Consider the following 12,501-nt stretch of genomic DNA (forward strand, 5'->3'; position numbering starts at 1 on the left):
TCTGAAAAACTACTGCAGTTGGTTCTATTAGTTAAAATTGTTATTCTTTTGACAGTTTTCCTCTGGAATATATAAGATGTGAGTTTCATGTTTTGTTTAGAAACTCTCATGATGTGGGATGCCTGGGTGGTTCAGCGGTTGAGCACCTGCCTTTGGCTTAGGGTGTGATCTTGGAGTCCCAGGATCGAGTCCCACAGTGGGCTCCCTGTGTGGAGCCTGCTTCCTTTTCTGCCTGTGTCTCTGACTCTCTCTCTCTCTCTCTCTGTCTCATGAATGAATAAATAAATAAAATCCTTAAAAAAAAAAACTCATGATGCAATGTAATCCAGGTTTAAACTCTAGCTACCTTGAGATAGTTTCATTCTTTGTGGTTGGACTCTCTAGAGTAATTCTTAGGTTACTATTTTTGTTGTCACCTTGTGTCGTCCCCTGTGCATCCTGCCCACACCCAATCACAGAAAAGATCACTCTTTATAAACGCTCCTGTTCCTCAGGTTATTTATCATATTTAAGAATTATAGGTACTCATGTTATAGCTATAGCCCAGATTGATTATAAAATGCTTAGTACTTTATGCATTTATAAAGTACTAAGCATTTATCATTTATGGTTTATTTACTTATTTTTTTCATTGAGCTTCATTGCTTTTATTGATACCTGAGTGCACCAAAATACAGATTTTTATCCCTATTACTTACTTGTGATGAGAAAATATCAGCAGAGTCTGTTGCTAGGAAACAGCTAAATACTGAAATAGTCTTTTTTTGGGGGGGGTACTTGTAAATTCAAATCTTTGACAGTTCTCCTCTCTTAGAGGAAAAATTTACTCAGTCACTACGAAGAAAGATACATCACCTGTTAATTTTCCCCTTTTTATTATAAAGTATTTTTATTTTTTATTTAAGTTTTAATTTTAATTTCAGTTTACTAACATACAGTTATATTTATTTAGTTTTCCAATTTAAAAATATTGCACAGGAAAAAAATAAAAATAAAAATAAATAAAAATTTTGCACAAGGGAGCTAGGAATCTGAAAAATATTTGAGGATTAATTACATATTGAGAGTATAATTTGTAACAGTGACTGGACACTGAAAAGTAGTGATTAGACATGTTTGAATTTTAGTTTTCTTAAAAGTTTCTGATTTGTCATTAATGAAAGAATGAGGATAAGAGGGAGATATATACAAACACACACACAGGACACAGAGGATTTAAACCAAAGTAAAATATTGTATTAATTAAACCAACTTTGTCTTATGGAAATAGAATTGGCCACATCCTATATTAAATTGCCCAAATCTTCTCTTTTACCTATAACACTTAGTATATGTTCCAGAGAAAATAAATATTAAAAAGAAGTATTTGTTTATAATCAGGTTGGCTTTTTTCTTTTTTATAACGCACTGTCATTTAATTTTGTTATAGTTATATATGTTTAGAAAAAGATTTTTATTCAGAGACAATTTGGAAAGTTTTTTTGAGTATTTTCTTTTATCCAGACACAAACGCTGGTGACAGGTATGATCAAGCTCTCAGGATGCTCAGGACATGTGAGAGGGAGGAGCAGTGGGAGAGAGATGTAAATGGTTCTCCTACACTGTGGTCAGTAAAAGCATAAGTACAGAGATAGCATCGAAAAGAGAGCAATGAATTTACTGTGGAGATCCTAGAGAGGGCTTCAGAAAAAATATCAGTTCTAATCTAGGTTTTGCAGAGCTCTTTCTTAGCTATGAACAGTTCCCTGATCTTGTGTCTTTTGGCAAGTAGGAGAAGGGGATGGGAAATAAGACCACTGTTATTTGTCTTCATTTTTAAGTTTCCTCTTTGTTTCTTTGTTGTCTGTACCCATGGCTGATAACAGGCCCTGGCATTTCTCCTCCTGCCTACTCTGTTCAGGCAGGTGTGAGTACTGTCCATATACCAGTTTCTGATTCTGAGGCTTTACATCTTTATCCAAGTGACACACAACCTTGAACTCAAGCAGGCAGTGTATATACTAAAATTAGGCTGACATAGGAAATGTTATTTAGAATGTTTAAGAGAGCAGTATGTAAGTTCAAAACAAGAATAAAAAGACCAAGTGAAAATTGTCCTAGATTAGTTGATAGTAGAAATAATCAAAGAATGATAGAATTGAGAATAACTAAATGCACAGATTTTGTTTCCCCTAAATTTTTAAGGAGGCACTAAGAGTAGTATTGTAATATAAATGTTTTATGAGCCTCTTGCTGTTTGTATAAAATCTTTTTATTTTTTTTTTATCATTTTATACTTTTAGGGTACATTTTAAAACATGGTGTTAGGTGACTTTGTGATTTCATACCTACATTTTTGATTAAAAACCTATCATAGAGTTATGAAACTTTAGTAATATGGAAAGCATTGAAAGTATGGTTAAAAAAATTATGGCTGTTCTTTGTGAAACCATGATTTTTCCATATACAAGATTGTATTTGTTGAGTTGCAAAACAGTTAGGTGAACAATGTCAGTGAGCTCACTAAATTGAGGTATGAATGAGGTAATGATCTAGAAAATAGAACTGAAACTGGAAGAAGATAGAGAAGATGGATTTCCTTCTCATAAATTTGAAAACAGAAGAAGAGCAAGCAGGATTGCCAATCAGAGTGTTATCTTCTGTAACTGTTCCATAAAAAAATTCCACAGTTATCACATTGACTATTAAAGGCTAAAATAATGGAAAAAGGATGAAATATTATTAAATCTTTAAGGAAAAAAACAAACCAATACAGCTTTGGAATTTGGCAGGGCAGCTGTAATCCCAAAGAAAGAGAATAACAATTTGTATTTATAGTCTTTTCTTCCAAGTAGCTTAAAGCTTTGTAAGTACATTTTCATTAATTCTTCAGACTACTTTTGAGTTTTGTTTAAAATATTAAGAAGGAAATCATCTCTTCTTGAGGATAGCTGAAAAAAATTGTGTATGGAAAATCATAGAAATTATTTATTTACCTTCGTAGCTTCAATGTTTTGTGTGTTCCTACTCTCATTTCTTAACACTTTGACTAAGGAACGCATTCCTCAGCAAGTATTTAACAGTCGCACACCATAGGGTAAGCTTAAGGCAATGTACATGTGCTCCCGAGTTTGCCTGCACACGCACATACTTTGAAACTGTATTTTCCCGTTCAGTTCAATGTGGTGCTGAATCGTTCTTCTTAGGTCCGGCCTCTGAACTTTACTTATTTTAGCTAGAGAACTGGCCTGTTGGGTTACAGTGATTGTGGTAGTGGTGATGGAGACAGGTTTTTAATTTTTTTAAAGGACTTACTATCTGCTAGGCACTATTAAATTTGTTATATGCATTGCTGATTTAATTCTGTCAGTAACATTATAAAGTGGTTATTAGCTTGGTTTTTGCAGATGAGGAAGCTGAGGCTTTAAAAGGTTGAATAAATTTTTTTTAAAGATTTTATTTATTTATGAGAGATAGAGAGAGAGAGGTTGAGACAGGCAGAGAGAGAGAGAGAGAGAGAGAGAGAGAGAGAGAGAGAGGTTGAGACAGGCAGAGAGAGAAGCAGGCTCCATGCAGGGAGCCCGACGTGGGACTTGATCCCTGGTCTCCAGGATCACACCCTGGGCTGAAGGCAGCGCTAAACTGCTGAGCCACCCGGGCTGCCTGCCCTAAAAGGTTGAATAACTTATCCAAGATCCCAGTGCTATTTAGCTGCTGAGCTAGAATTTCAGGCCAGTCCACCTGAATCCATAGTTTCTCTGCTCATGATCTTTAGGGTATTTTTCTCTTTGTGGGAGGTGGTACCAGTAGGATTCTTTTTTCCTTTTCTTTTTGGATGAGTGTTGATGAGCATAAATGTGTCAGTCAGCACCTTACTACCGAGTAATGGGAGAATTGGGAATTTACCAGTTAGAAATATCTTCAACCAGTTATATATCTTAAACTAGTGAAGTTGGAGTTACTTTTCTCATCCACCTTGAGATAGGTGTTCATTCACCATACTGCAGTGGTTTAACAATGTCAGGGTGTTTTTTAAATCCTCTTCTACTTTTCCCCACAATTATTGTCTTGTCTGACCCTTGGTTGCAAGGATACATGGCTGCTTAGGTTCAGTTTTCTTGTCCTTGTTAGGAAGATCAGCTCCTTCATCAGAGGAGCAAGAGGAGCAAATGTTGTCACAGAATTGTTACCTTTACTATTCTTACCTAGCAAATTCTGTTTATTTCTCTTTGGCCAGAACTGTGTCTCATGGCCTTCTTTGTTTGGAAAGGCAAATATTTTATTTCTTCAGCCACTTTTGAGAAAGGCAGGCAAAAAAAGTAGGAAATTGATTGAGTTAACCAGCCTGTGTGTTTGCCACAAGGTTGATCAGCGTTTCTGCATTTAGGTGAGATGAAATTAATATCGTATGATGGCAAAATGATCACTGCTAAAAGCCTTGTCACTGTATATATGGTTACAGGTTAGGTTTTTTGTTTTTTGTTTTTTTTTTTTTGTCTTTTTTGAATGAGGACTTTAAGCTCAACTGTCTTAGGGAAGAGGACTTTATAAATGTGTACCTGGTGGGCATGAGCTGTATTCCACAGTGGATGGTAGTATTAGGAGATGATAGTATTGTTAATGACTAACTGGAACATACCTTTATGTTTGGGTAAATGGGCTGGTGGTTTTCCAGTTGTGGAGAAAGGAGAGGCTTTGGTTAAAAAAAAAAAAAAAAAAAAAAGGAATGTGGAGTTTGTTTATGAGAGAAACTGAATTGAGAGAGAAAAACTAAAATCAAGAATGTGTTGAATCCTTGTGTGCCTTGTGTGTATCAGTGGTATAGTAATAAATTGCTAGCCAGTCTTTTTTTCATGTTTTTAGTGGGTGTTTTTGAAATGAACATGTAGGCATTCTTATTGTTTGAATCACTAAATCCAGATTGATTAGTCTGTTGAATGACGGAGTGAGGGTAAGTCACATATCTGGTTACTCTTGGGAATGGATTGGTGCTGATCCTTTCTGCTCTCATGTCCCAAGTTACAAGTATGGCTATAGTAGGTAGCAAAAGAAGGTAGAAAAACACCCTCTTTGCCCACCAGTGTAAAGGAAAGGTCTGCAGAGAGTGGAGGATGTTGCAGCATATGCAAGATTATTATTTTCATGCACTCTGTTGGATCTGGATGCTGAGCAGGTGACAAGGTAGCCCTTATCTGTATAAGGTACCCCTCACTTTAAAAATAAGTTCCTTTCTTTATGATGCTTTTATGTTAGATTGTTGAATGAGGTCCCTTAATTCATTGTTGTTTTATAACAGGCACTTTGTAATGTCTTTGGTGTGTGTGTGTGAGAGAGAGAGAGAGAGAAGGAAAATATCTTATACCAGCTTAATCTTAGGTGCAAAAACTTAGGTAGCAATTCCTAATTGTTCAGACCTATCTCAGTTAAACTCTGTATCCTGACTCCCACTTTCCCTGCCCATCCTACAGCCTGTCCACTCCATGTCTTATTTGCCCTATATTGATCTGATTATCACTTTACATAGTCCATGAACTTTCAACTCCATGTCTTGTGTCTTTGCTTCCCTTGCTCATATTTTTTCCTAATTTTTTTATTGTGGTAAAATACATATGACATAATATCTTAACCATTTGTAAGTGTACACCATAGTGGTATTAAATACATTCATGCTGTTGTATGATCATCACCACCATCCATCTCTGGAACTCTTTATCTTGAAAAACTGAAACTGTACCCATTAAACAATAACTTCTCATTACCTGCAACCTCTAGTCCCTGACAACCACCAAGGACTCTTTTTCTCTCCTTCTCCGCGCCCCCCCTTGTCCCCCCTCCCCCACCAATCTCTCAGCATCTGGTAACCACCTTTCCACTCTTTGTCATTTGAATTGCACTTAAAAAAGTTTTTTTTTTTTTAAATAAAGATTCCACATAAAAGTGAGATATTCAATATTTGCCTTTCTGTTTTTGTCTTATTCATTTAGCATCATGCCTCAGGGGTCATCCATGTTGCAAATGACCAGATTCACTTTTTTTAAAAGGCTGAATAATATTTCATTGTGCACATATGTATATACATACCATATTTTCTTTGTCCATTCATCTGTCAAGAGACATTTATGTTGTTTCTGTATCTTTGGTATTATGAATAATGCTGCAGTGAACATGGGAGTGCAGATGTATTTTCAGAATGGTAAGTTTATTTCTCTTTGATTTGGATGTGTCTTTGTTATTTTTTTTTCCAAGTTTTTATTTAAATTCTGGTTAGTTGGGGCTCCAGGGTGGCTCAATTGGTTAAGTGACTGGCTTCAACTCAGTCCATGATCCTAGGACCGAGCCCCACATTGGGCTCCCTGCTCAGTGGGGAGTCTGCTATCCCTCCTTTCCTTCCCCTGCTTGTATTCTCTCTCTCTTAAATAAATAAATTTTTTTATGAATTTATTTTTTATTGGTGTTCAATTTGCCAACATATAGAATAACACCCAGTGCTCATCCCATCAAGGGCCCCCTCAGTGCCTGTCACCCAGTCACCCCCACTCCCCCCACCCACCTCCCTTTCTACCACCCCTAGTTCGTTTCCCAGAGTTAGGAGGCTCTCCTGTTCTGTCTCCCTTTCTGATAAATAAATAAAATATTAAAAAATTCCAGTTAGTTAACATACAGCAGAATATTAATTTCAGGTATAGAATTTAGTGATTCATCATTTCTATACAACACCTTTGCTCATCACAGAGTGCACTTCTAATGCCCATCTCCTATTTAACGCATCCCCTGCCCACCTCTCCTCTAGTCACCCTCAGTTTGTTCTCTGTAGTAAAGAATCTCTTTATTGGTTTGCCTGTATTTTTAACCCCCTATATTCCTCTGTTTTGTTTCTTAAATTCTACATATGAGTGATATCATATATTTGTCTTTCTCTGACTTTTTTCGCTTTGCATCATACCTGTTAGCTCTATCCATATCATTGCAAATGGCAAGATATCATTTTTTTTATTACAAGTGATATTCCATTGTATATATATACCACATGTTCTTATAATTATTTTTTTTTTAATTTTTATTTATTTATGATAGTCACACACAGAGAGAGAGAGAGAGAGAGGCAGAGACACAGGCAGAGGGAGAAGCAGGCTCCATGCACCGGGAGCCCGACGTGGGATTCGATCCTGGGTCTCCAGGATCGCGCCCTGGGCCAAACGCAGGCGCTAAACCGCTGCGCCACCCAGGGATCCCATATACCACATGTTCTTTATCCATTCATCAGATGATAGACATTTGGGCTCTTCCCATAATATGGCTGTTGTTGATAATGCTGCTGTAAATATCAGGGTGCATATATACCTTCAAATTATTTTTGTATTTTTTGGGTCAGTATCTAGAAGAGCAATTGCTGGATGTTGGGTAGTTCTGTTTTTAACTTTTTGAGGAACCTCCATACTGTTTTCTAGAATGGCTGAACCAGTTTGCATTCCCACCAACTATGTAAGAGGGTTTTCCTTTCTGAATATGACTTTGAATAAATAGTACTTAGACTAGTCTTCTTGCTAAGATTTTATAAGAAAACTTACTCTCTTCCTATAATGTGAGTCTAATATATTCTTTGAAAATGTACTTTTCTTTTTTGGTTCCTCTAACTCTTTAGTCATATTTCTAGTTGTATCTTTTATGTTTCTTTCCCTTTTCTTGTATTTTCTTTTTTTACTTTCTCTTAGTGATAAGGCAAAGTATGAGCAAGTAGGAAAGTGAGGTGGAGAAGAATTTATTAGTAAATAACACTGAGTTTTGTTCTTTTTTTAGTAAAATGAATTGTTTATGTTAATATAATTTAATGAAAATAATATGAGAAATGCAGGAAAAATTGTTCACTGTGTTTAGTTTAAGGAATTACTGTAGGACTTTGTATTCTACTATATTTTAGGATTCTATTGCATTAATTTGTTTATATCCATTGTATATCAGATGGATGGATATATTTTATTTATATTTATAATTATATTTTCCATAATTATCTTTATGTCCTTATTATTTCCTAGTATAGTATTTAAGTGGTACTTGGAAAATGTTTGTTGGCCTAAACATTATACGTGTTTTCCTCAACTATTCCTTAAATTTGCCTTGAAAGAAATACTAATATATATAATATATATTAAGATATCAATAAAGTATATATAAGTAAGTATGTAATTAATTATATGACAAGTTTATTTTAATAAGTATATTGTTAATATTTATTAGAGATATTAGGGGTGCCTGGCTTACTTGGTCAATAGAGCATGTGACTTTTGATCTTTGGGGTTGTGTGTCTGAGCCCCATGTTAGATGTAGAGATTACTTAAAAACAAGATCTTAAAATGAAGTATCAATTTAGTAAGACCTACTCTGTGTTGGGGTAGGGGCAGGGGTAGAGAGTTACCAAGTTACCAATATTGCTTTATAATTTTAAGTGTGGCTCAGTAAAGTACCCTATTCAGTTTAAGGTGGTAAACAAGATGTGATTTTGCAGACAAACTTACATAATAAGTGCTATGAGAAAGTAGATTAAGGATATGAAGTAAATTGAGAAGTAAAAGATTTTTATTGTACTTTTGTAAAGGTGTGAAGGAAGAAGGAAAGTCATAGTTTATAATCCACAATATATTTTAAATTTTTGAAGATGTAATAGAACTTTGAAGATACTGCAGCTTCATAAATGGGGAAATTATACCTGGTTCTGATTTGCATGGGAAGTGAATGTCCAGTGAGAAAAGTTCCCATGTACTGATTTTGCAGCTGTGGGTTCTTTTTCTATTTCCAGTGGTGAACCACAGTTGTATTTCTTATTGCTTGATCACAGCTTTCATTTTTTATCGTGTTTTTGTGGCCAAATATAATTTATGTTTCCTCCAGTTCAAGTTGTAATTCCTGCATGTATCATTGCTAAAAGTACATAATGCATGAGTCATTTACAAAAAAAAAACCAAAAAACCAGCTTGTGAGTGGTGCTTATTATTGGACTAGCCAACAATTTGATATTTATTTTGCCTCCGATAAGTTCTCAACTTCTGAGAATACCATATATTTGAACTCATCATTTTATTTAGAAAAAAAACCGGTATTAAATAGAAGATTTTAAGTATCTTTTAAAAATATGATTATGGCACTATTAAGGTTTCAAATTATAGTGCCAGGCGATTCAGCTACATTCTTGGTTGGTTGTTTATTATGTTATTGGAATTCTTCAGCATATTTTAGACTTAATTCATAATTCAGTCTTGGACATTAATATATGGTTCAGTGTGTAAGCACATACACATTTACATACACTCTCCAGTTTTATTTTTTAAACTTTTTCACTCATGATTCTACTAGTTTGTCACAATATTACAATAAGAAAGATTAACAACTTCTAGGAAAATGCAGCTAGGCAATAAAAGGTAGTTTGATTTAAGTAGCTTAGGCCTGTTGGACAAACTTTTGAGTTAAGACAATGTGTATTATGTGAATATATAATTCTTTATTAAAGAAACATCCAAATGTTGATTGTATTTTACTTTTGGTAGAAAACACTTAAATTTAAGAATTAGGAGAAATTGAGTCATAGTTCAAATTATATAGCTTTGTTGCTGCTGTAAGCTTTGTTAATAGAAAAGTGTTTAGTCCTTTATATGTATTGCAGGCTCTCTTCTTTTTCTGGGTCATCTTCTAGAGATTGTTAAAACCCATATTCCCAGGTGTGTTTGTATGTCCCTAGGGGAGCAATGTCTGTTATCCTCTTTGCTTTTATTAATCTGTTTGCCTTAACTGTGCTTAGTATTTTCCTTTAAGGCCATCCTTGACATCTGAAGCATCGAAACTGACATTTTGTTAAGAAATGTTTCACAATGGAGCCTCTTTTTCAGCATCTGGGCCTCAATTCACTTAAGAATCCCTTATTCCTGGTTTCATACTCTTGTTTTTTAAGGATCAGATTTACTTTTTTCATGACTACCAAACAGAATAGAAACTATTTAAAATAAGAGGATAGGCCTTTTGACTTGTTAAAGATTTGTAATGTACTCTTGTAGAATAACTATAGTGAAGACTAAAATTACATATGGCCACATTATACCCTGGGTTAGTAATAGATGCATGTTATTTTTTTAATGTTTATGAGTTCTGTTTTTTATTTTTAATAATTGTTTTCTCTTGTTTTCTTTTTATGATTGAGGCTGTACTTTTTGTTAGTATTATGTTTGCATTTTTAAACCAGCTTTATTGAGGTATGAATTACATACATGAAATTCACCAATTTTAGTGTACAATTGGATGATGTAAGTATATGGTTGTAAAACCATCATTATAATCAAGATATGTAACATTTATATCACTCCCTAAATTTCCCTGTGCCCTTTCACAGTGAATCCCCTCCTCCAATCCCTGGCCCTGCCTGGGCAAACATTCATCTGCTTTCAATAATGATAGTTTTTCTGGTTTTAGAATTTCATATAAATTGAATCATTCAGAATATAGTCTTCTGTGTTTGGCTTTTTTTTTTAATAATAAATTTATTTTTTATTGGTGTTCAATTTGCCAACATACAGAATAACACACAGTGCTCATCCCGTCAAGTGCCCCCCTCAGTGCCCGTCACCCATTCACTCCCACCCCCCGCCCTCCTCCCCTTCCACCACCCCTAGTTCGTTTCTCAGGGTTAGGAGTCTTCATGTTCTGTCTCCCTTTCTGATATTTCCTACCCATTTCTTCTCCCTTCCCTTCTATTCCCTTTCACTATTATTTATATTCTCCAAATGAATAAGACCATATAATGTTTGTCCTTCTCCGATTGACTTACTTCACTCAGCATAATACCCTCCAGTTCCATCCACGTTGAAGCAAATGGTGGATATTTGTCATTTCTTTTTTTTTTTTTTTAATTTTTATTTATTTATGATAGTCACACAGAGAGAGAGAGGCAGAGACACAGGCAGAAGGAGAGGCAGAGACACAGGCAGAGGGAGAAGCAGGCTCCATGCACCGGGAGCCTGACGTGGGATTCGATCCCACGTCTCCAGGATTGCGCCCTGGGCCAAAGGCAGGCGCTAAACCGCTGCACCACCCAGGGATCCCGTATTTGTCATTTCTAATGGCTGAGTAATATTCCATTGTATACATAAACCACATCTTCTTTATCCATTCATCTTTCGACAGACACCGAGGCTCCTTCCACAGTTTGGCTATTGTGGACATTGCTGCTATAACCATCGAGGTGCAGGTGTCCCGGCGTTTCATTGCATCTGCATCTTTGGGGTAAATCCCCAGCAGTGCAATTGCTGGATCATAGGGCAGGTCTATTTTTAACTCTTTGAGGAACCTCCACACAGTTTTCTGGCTTTTTTTTTTTTTTTTTTTAATCTTCAGTATGTTTTTAATATTCACCTGTCATTTCATTTATTGGCAGTTTATTTTTTTATTGCTGTGTAGTCCATTGTAAGAATGCACCAGAGTTTTATCTCATCCCCACTTGATGGACATTTAGATTGTTTCTAATTTTTGGCCCTTATGAATAAAACTGCTGTAAACATGTGGATAAATATCTATGAGTGGAGTTGCTGGGCTGTATGGTTAAGTAGGTTTAAGATAGATTCAATTTTATGAGAAACTTCTAAACTATTTCAAAAGTGCCCACATTCTTTTGCATTCCTACCAGTAGTATACAAGTTCCAGATACTTTATAATTTTGCCAAAGTTGGTATTGTCAGTTTTAAATTTCAACCATTCTAGTGGGTGCATGATGATACTCATTGGTTTTTAAATTTATATAATGATTAATGAGTTGAACATCTTTTCAGTCCTTATTTGTGATTCATATATCTTCATTGGTAAAATGTCTTGTTCATTTTATTTTCTCATTTTAGAAATTGGGTTGTTTGTTTTGTTATTGGGTTTTTATGAGTTCTTTATGTCTTCTACAGATAAGTTGTTACATGTATAAACAATCATGTATATATACACACACATCCATGTATAAATATGTACATATATATGTGTGTTTTGCAAATACTTTCTCCCAGTCTAGACTTGCCTTTTTATTGATTTAATAATATCTTCTGAAGAGCAAGTTATAAGTTTTGGTGAAGTCCATTTTTTCAGTTTTTTTCTTTAATGGTTCATTTTCCATCTAAGAAATATTTGCCTAACCCAAAGACACAGAATTTCTCCTATATTATCTTTTATGAGTTTTATAATTTAAGCTTTTATTTGGTTCTGCGGTCCAGTTTTTTAAGAATTTTATATATTTATTCATTTGAGAGAGAGAGGTAGAGCATGAGCAGGGGTGAGAGCTAACGGAGAAGCAGACTTCCCACCCAGCAGTGAGCCTGATGCGGGATTCGATCCCAGGACCTTAGTACTATGATCCAAGCAGAAGGCAGACAACCAACTGAGCCACCCAAATGCTTTCTGTGATCCATTTTGAGTTAATTTTAAAGTATGGTGTAAGGTAAAGGTCAGCTTTAGCTTTTTTCCATATTGATTTCCAGTTGTTTCAATACCATCAGTAATCTT

General features: G+C 35.1%; 1 protein-coding gene across 2 annotated transcripts in view; it reads left to right on the top strand.

Annotated features, from left to right (window-relative positions):
- The window catches only part of PRIM2 (DNA primase subunit 2), a 307,896-nt gene that overhangs the window by 76,728 nt on the left and 218,667 nt on the right, over window positions 1-12,501 (top strand). The gene's annotated exons all lie outside the window — the stretch shown is intronic.

The sequence above is a fragment of the Canis lupus genome, chromosome 12 (assembly GCF_003254725.2).
Source record: "Canis lupus dingo isolate Sandy chromosome 12, ASM325472v2, whole genome shotgun sequence".
Taxonomy (NCBI): Eukaryota; Metazoa; Chordata; class Mammalia; order Carnivora; family Canidae; genus Canis; species Canis lupus.